Genomic DNA, 7,467 nt, shown 5'->3' with positions numbered 1-7,467 from the left:
CGGAGAAAGCGTAATATTTTTCGATATCTGGCAATTTACCTGTATTTCCTGTGAATATCTACTGAGTTTTTATATAACTGTTACTCGCAATATTTTTAAGCGTTTAAATTAGAATGTTTTTTACAAAACATCAATTTTTTTTATTGCATTACTAAAACGCTGTAATTATCATTTCATTGAATTTATACGATTGGTGTGTAGTATTTCGGATTACAATACAATTACAATACAATTAATATCGTTGAAAACTCTTTAACTTATTGTATAAAGATGACAGGTACAGCAACACATTCACGATACTGTCCTGTCATCTGAATATTTCGATGAAAATCAGAATCTTGCAATAGGAATTTAATACAACAGCGGAAGTATCGCACATTGCAGGAATAGAATACTATATGTATATAGAAGGAGAGCCGTGCCACCAGCTTTCGTTATACAATTCTGTTACATGTGCTTTCTTAGTAATAAAAGTAGAGAATAACAACGAATATTGACGAACTGTTTAAGAAAAGGACGTGTTAATGTAAACATGGTGCATAATGAAGACATTAGGCAAAGAAAGTAAGCGTACGTACGGGACAAAGTTATAGGACATTAGTTTCAATTATGTGCCTTTAGTAATTATGCTTTAAAGTTATTGGGATCACAGAATGACAGTAGATATCTTTGTAGAGGAAGAAGAATAATAATTTGAACAGGATGATTGTACTTTCCCATTTTAATACGCTCGTTTTCTTAGGAAAGCTTAATGAATTATTAATTAATTTTATAATACATATATTATTAACAATGGATTATTTATTATATATTATGTATGTAAATAGAATAATTTAATTTCTTTCTAAACCTGTTATCCATTTACTTTGTATCTTTTTTATTTTTAAATCACAATGAGTTAATTAGAGAAGATTTCCAAAGTGTTAGAATTTCAATTTGGCGCGCGGCGTTGTATAGAACGCACACTGATCTCTCCACCAATTAGAAATTCGCAAGGTAATGCCTCTGTAGAGGGCATACCTCTGTAGAGATATTCCGTCGTCAACCGTCGTGGCGATGAGACGTATTTCTTCGTGTCAGATCTGTAGCGTAATCTAACCTTTCGATGGCGTCGGTTTTTCATTACTATTGTATTACTGTTTATACGTTGTGATTAATATTGTTTAATTAATGCACGTTTACTTTATCGTTTACTAAACATTTCGGTAGTAAAATCAGGTAATCACGAGACTTATTTTGTTCTTTTTTCTTTGACCGTTTATTCGATTGTCAGATTTGCCAGTAGCTTCTCGTGTCTCCTTGCAAGATAGTAATCTAGATCGGTTATCGTTTCATTTTATTATAATTGCTATTAATATCATTTGTTTGGTTAATTTCTTGGTTTTTTAAATATATAGATTGTTGGTTGATTGCTGTTAACTACAGAGATGTCATGAAAGAAAATGAAGCATAAAGAATAAACACCCCTGCCTTTTTCATGCAGATTTGGAAATGCTAAATTTATTAATTAAATAGCAGTTATAGATGTATGTATACTTTTTCATTAGATTATTGATAATATATATATTTATTTCTTGATGTGCTTGTCATGTAATTTACAATTTCTTTTTCTTTTTATTAAATAACTTAAACGTAATATTTCATTGCTTCAATTCATATCATAAAATACAGTTAGAAAAGATGAAATAATTTATTTTTACATTTTTCTGCGTTTCAAACCCGACACTCTGCGGTAGTATGGATTGTAAATATGTAACATTTTTTCTGTCGGAAGAGTACGAGGTAATTGATACGTTCAAACATGTTTCAGTCAATGCAAGACCACACGCGGATTTTGCGTAGTGTTATTATACCTTGAGGCATGTTTTATTTTGGAATTTTGATTTCTTGCAAACGTTCTTGAATATTGTTAACGCGCGACATAGTTTATTATTACGAATCATGCTCTACACGTCCAAACTTTATAATTCTTACAAATCAATCGTATTACATTTGCGATATTTCTGAATATTTGCAATAGTAGAAAATACTTTTTAATTCATAAATAATGTTTTACATATATACAAATATATATTTTTTATTCATACGTATATTTATGATATGTAGATATGTGAGTACACATATTCTATTTTTTAACAATATTTATTTTTTAACAATATTTATAATACTTCTATTAATGGAATATAAAAAATAATCACATATTTTTAAAAAGGGGATAGTATTTCCCTAACAAACGCTCAAATACAAATAAGAAGGAAGATATGAAAATATTTTTTTACTTCTTTTTCTATTACATTAATTTACACTAATTCAGTTTTATGTCCAGAAGATTTTTATGATCGCGCGCAATATAATTGGTAGAATTACTGATTGCTCCGTAATAGATCTTCAAATATTTTTCAGAGCACACTAGCTCTAATTGATTATCGATTATCACGCGCGAAACTAGTTTTCAAATTTTATGAAGTAAATAATTTGTATGCGAAATGACTCATTTCGCATACAATAAATGCGCGTGTTAAAGTCCTTTATTTTTTATTTTTTTAATATATATTTTTTTATAAAAATTCCTTTTTGAAATTAGAATCAGTGCTTCGTGCAAAAGGATTTAGTCTCTCCAATATTAAAGAATATAAGTATCTTGAATATCGTGCTTATTATTAACACTACTTTTTCTAAGAGCAAGTTAAGAAGAAGTAATTTATGTCTTGTTACAGACTTATTATCTGAATATCTACTTCTTATTATCTGAGAGAATCTAGCAATGCTTCAATATTTAAAAGCGTAAATATCTTTATACATTGCATTTGAATTAATTTTATTTTTTTTTATAATCAAAATTTTCTAATAGTCAATACTGCCTTTAGAAATAATTTATAATATTTCATATTTTGTTAAAGATGGTCGACATACTCTACTTCTTCCTATCTTCTGGTGGGAATCTAGCTATGCTCCAGCAGCCGAAAGTGTAAATATCTTTGTATATCATATTTCAATTAATACTATTTCCCATCTTATCATTAAACTTTTCCAATAATCAACACTATATCTTTAGGGATAAATTGTAATATTCTGCATTTTGTTAAAGATGTTTCACACCCTTCTGTGCTTTTTCCTATTCTCTGGGGAGGATCTAATGGTGCTTCAGAAGTCAAAATTGTAAGTATCTTCGCATACTATATTATATTTCAATCAATCTGGTCGAAGTTTTTCTATTGATGTAGAACTCTCTGAAATAATTGACATTGTACATTTAAGAATAACTGTAACGTTCCACATTTTTTTAGAAATTTTTCACAGCCGTCGTCCTCGTCGAATTTGATGGTCCATGCTTGATAACGACCATCGTGATGATTTCTTCTGGGCTACTGCAATATTGATGGTAATATCCTCGGTGTTCAATGGTGAGTCGCATACATTTTTATTCTTCCAGTCATTTAATCATGTCGTAGGATGAAAGATACGAGTCGACACGTGTGATTGGCTGTATTTTTCGTCGAATTTTTTGCGAGCATACTGACCGCTGGTATTTATTGTACCCATAAATAATAACACATAGTTTTGTGATTTATTTATTAGTTCAGAATAGGTTTTTGCACATCGCGGTTTTTAATAGTTAATTCAAACGCATGTATTTGAGAATTTATAAAATTAAAACGTGTTCAATATGAATATTTGTAAAAACTAAATATTCATGCAAATATACATCTATATAAATATAAATGGCAAAGTAAGCTATGAATAGCGAAATATCAAATATTGATGTAACTTCATTTGAGTATTTAGTAGCAGGGAAATCGGATACTTTCCGACTTCATTACTATCAAAGCTGCAATTATTACACGATAGTAATAACAATAGACACTATCGTTATTATTGGATGTAGTAAGTAATTTTCAATTTCATGTTTCTGTTTTATGAAACTATTGAGTTATTTAATTATTTGACTTCTACATTATAAGCTTCATAGAATTGAATACATAAAGATATTAAAGTTCAATTTCCGCCACACGAATGTATGATATTTTAAGTACAAGAAGAAATTTCGCGATAGAGTTGATTTTTATATCAAAGCAATAAGTTTGAAAATTTCTTTTGTGTCTTCGAAAATGTACTTTAATGAGAAAATTGCCTGAAATTATTTTTATCAATATTAAATTTAGTATCAATTATCTCACTGATATTTGTCCTTCTTCTAATAAGTATATTTCTTACTTGCTGCTAATTTTTTTCAATTAAGTGTTAAAATTTCAATAATATAATAATGTAGATGTAATTAAGTAAAATTAATAAGTTAGAGTTATTACAATGTAAAATAAAGTAATAAAATACAAATTTAAAGAATATTAGTCTGCCAAATACAAAGTATAATATAACAGACAAGCCAATCAGCTTTTTAATTCAAGATTTTTAGATTTAACCGCTTCCGTATCCACTGTCAGGATCTCACTCACGTGTCCAGATGCTATTTGAGTGGGAGAAAGACCATAGGTACGATGATCATATATCGAATAATTTGCTAGGCCGATGATGTGTTAGTGTATCGTGCAGGACATATTTTCCACATGTATATCTGTTAGGTTAGATTATGGAATTGTGTCATTTTGACTTTTAATTCATTTACTATAATTTCAACCATAAAATAAGATTCATACAAATAATAATCTAATTGCAATGTGCAATAACAGTATCAGATCCAATATTAAATAACCAGATTACAGTTAGCGATATTATTAATCGTATTATTATATTTTATATCATTTGTGTCAGTAATATAATTTTCTTAAGAATATGTATGAATACTTAGAATTAAAGTAAAGGTTTACACGGGTCTTATCATATTCCTTGCAATGTTTACTAGCCATCGTCAGTCGATTACAGGAAATAGTACGTGCATTAGAGTGTGCAAGTTGTTTGTTAAACTCGACGACTGTCGGAGGCGTCTTGGAACGTCTCTTTAATGAAAATCCTTATGCCCGGGCTATGTGTGACAACTATAGAACGAGTGTATTGCTGTGTCTGTCTCTTGTCATTTTGTTAAAAATAGGACTGAATGGGATACATAGCATACTTTCTGGTATGAGTGTTAAATCATAATTAGGAAGGACCGGGCAGCCGTAGTCTTTCTTCTAGGCATGCTTTCGCGTGTCCAACCAGTCCCAGGAAATTTGAAGGTGAAGCTGGAATGAATGGTGCATGCCACTCGTATCTGGCTTTGCCCATCGATTCTTCGACTTTTGCGATCGTGGTCGTGAGTAGGATTCCAAACTAATGTTTATTTATTGCGCGAGCGTGCATGTGCGAACATACAGCGATCATTATGATCGTTGCTCGATCATGTGTCTTTGAATCAGTTTTCACAATTTATATTTTTATTCCTACTTTATAAATTATTTTTTGTTTCGCAATCAGAAAGCTTCGAACTAGATTTAAGTTTCAGCAGGCATTGCACCCGAAGAAAAAAGAGGCTACGACCCAAAGAGACCCGAAAAATTTTCCATAGAGGAGGATTCTGGATCATGCAAAGCATGGAAAGCCATTCTCATTACTATTTTGTTACTATGCTCGTTTTTAATATCTGCAGTTGTAGTATTTTTCTTCTTTTTTGGAGGAGGGGGGGCAATGTATATGTCTCTCTTTGTTTTTATATTTCTATTTTTTTTATTAGTGTTGTGAAATATGATAAAGTGTGGATAAAGACACATACATATGTGTATCTCATACTATATCCATTTACCTTATTGTATTTAGATTCTTAGATAGATAAAAACCTTAAACAAATCATTAGATTTTTGTAAGGATACGGTGTATAACATTTTCAGATCTGTGATAGGACCTATACAATATTTTAAGTTGACAGAGATCCATGGTATTTCAGGATATACAGAAAGGTAGTCAAGCTTAGAAGGTATATTAATCCCACACGACACTCCTTTCCTTTTTTCTTGTTATAATTAGATACTTATATATATATATAAGACAGTTCGGATTTATTGTAAAACAAGGATAAATTTATGGTTAGGAAGGATGCTTTTGAGTTAGAAGGCTAGTTATTTTATTGGTAGATGAGAATAAATTTCAAATTAAAAATTGAGATAGGTATTGTTTTGCTACAGAGTTGCTTAATAGTTACTTTTTAGTGGAGACCTTATATGATATGTATATTGTTAGGGAGGGATAAATTTACAGTTAGAAAATCTGTTTCTGAGTTAAGCAGTTAATGAGTAGTTATTTTTTAGTGAAGATTTTATACGATATGCGACACGATAACTACTATTACTATCTACTAAATACTATAATTAATTGTGTATTTATTTATGATATATTAATAGATAAGTGCATGTGTAATTACTGATGGTTAGCATATGTAGTTAGTAACTAAGTAATGGAGTAATGTAATAATGTAATAAAGTAGTTAATAAATATATAAATCATTTGTAAAACATTTAATTCTGTTTTCCTCATCTTACACTCGTTAATTGTCAGTTACTCTATAATTTTTTTAACCCCGTATGAAACAGTATCTCATATAGAATTACATAATTAGTTTAAAATTTAATTTTTAGATTAGTTTTCCCTGTCAGTTTTCCTTGAATTTTATTGCATGTTTTGCATAACGATCAAGAGACTGAACGTTTTGCAAACGCACGCTGTGAGGAGAATTTTTTTACATACTAATGTTCCAAATTTAGTTTCGATGTTTGCTCATAAAAGAAAGGTGGATGGACCAGTATATCGTTATCCCAGTAAGCCCTTCGAGAGTCTCAAATCGCAGTACCTTCACTTGATGAAACTTGGGCAATCGTATTATTACTAACACGATTACTAATTGTGTCATTATATGCAACCGCTTCCTTTAAGTTTATTAACTTAATTTTATGAAATAATAGTATTATTTCTCATTTTGTCAATTTCGTATCATCGCATTTGATGGGAAACTTTTTGTTAGAGATTATAGTTAATAGCCATAATACAATTAGGCATTTTATAGCAAATAATATGAACTGATTGGCTACGATTGCAATTATATTTTTATATAATTAGAATTCAGAATTATTTAAATATGTATTAAAAACCGTGAAGTTACATTACATTACATCAGTTGTTAATTAATTTCATTTCTGCAACTTTCGTCCTACTTTCATTCCAATATACTTCCTATCTAGTAAAATGGAAGTCACAGCAGAGATGTAAAATGCGAAAACAACGGTAAATAGGATAGCATGTTGCTTCCTAGATAATTTACGAAGCTACTCGTGCAAATCGTTATCTCGATTCAAAAGATTAATGAACAAGCTTCGTCAAATTAGTTCCTCCCCATTGTATCCGAATAAACAGAGAAGATATAATTAGTTGGGCCGAAATAACACAGCCTTCGGGCGTGTAAACTTCTATTAGTCTTGCTGCTTTATGTTAATTAGCATTTTGTGTAATTCTACTGTGTGACGTATTCGAAATTATAAGGTT

The 7,467-nt window shown here is 30.0% G+C and overlaps 1 long non-coding RNA gene across 2 annotated transcripts; it reads left to right on the top strand.

The window, feature by feature from the left end:
- The first annotated feature begins 1,048 nt into the window (after positions 1-1,048).
- LOC105681020 lies at positions 1,049-6,441 on the top strand. 2 transcript variants are annotated; one of them, XR_004462052.1, is made up of 6 exons: positions 1,049-1,218; positions 2,718-2,784; positions 2,901-2,968; positions 3,056-3,159; positions 3,301-3,404; positions 4,443-6,441. It is a non-coding gene; the product is annotated as an uncharacterized LOC105681020 (long non-coding RNA). The 2 variants fall into 2 exon arrangements; XR_002947074.2 differs by lacking the exon at positions 1,049-1,218 and having other exon boundaries at positions 2,171-2,784.
- The last annotated feature ends 1,026 nt before the right edge of the window (positions 6,442-7,467 follow it).

Source organism: Bombus impatiens, unplaced genomic scaffold, assembly GCF_000188095.3.
Source record: "Bombus impatiens unplaced genomic scaffold, BIMP_2.2 scf_0517, whole genome shotgun sequence".
NCBI classification, from domain to species: Eukaryota; Metazoa; Arthropoda; class Insecta; order Hymenoptera; family Apidae; genus Bombus; species Bombus impatiens.
This window is presented reverse-complemented; position numbering and strand designations above follow the sequence as displayed.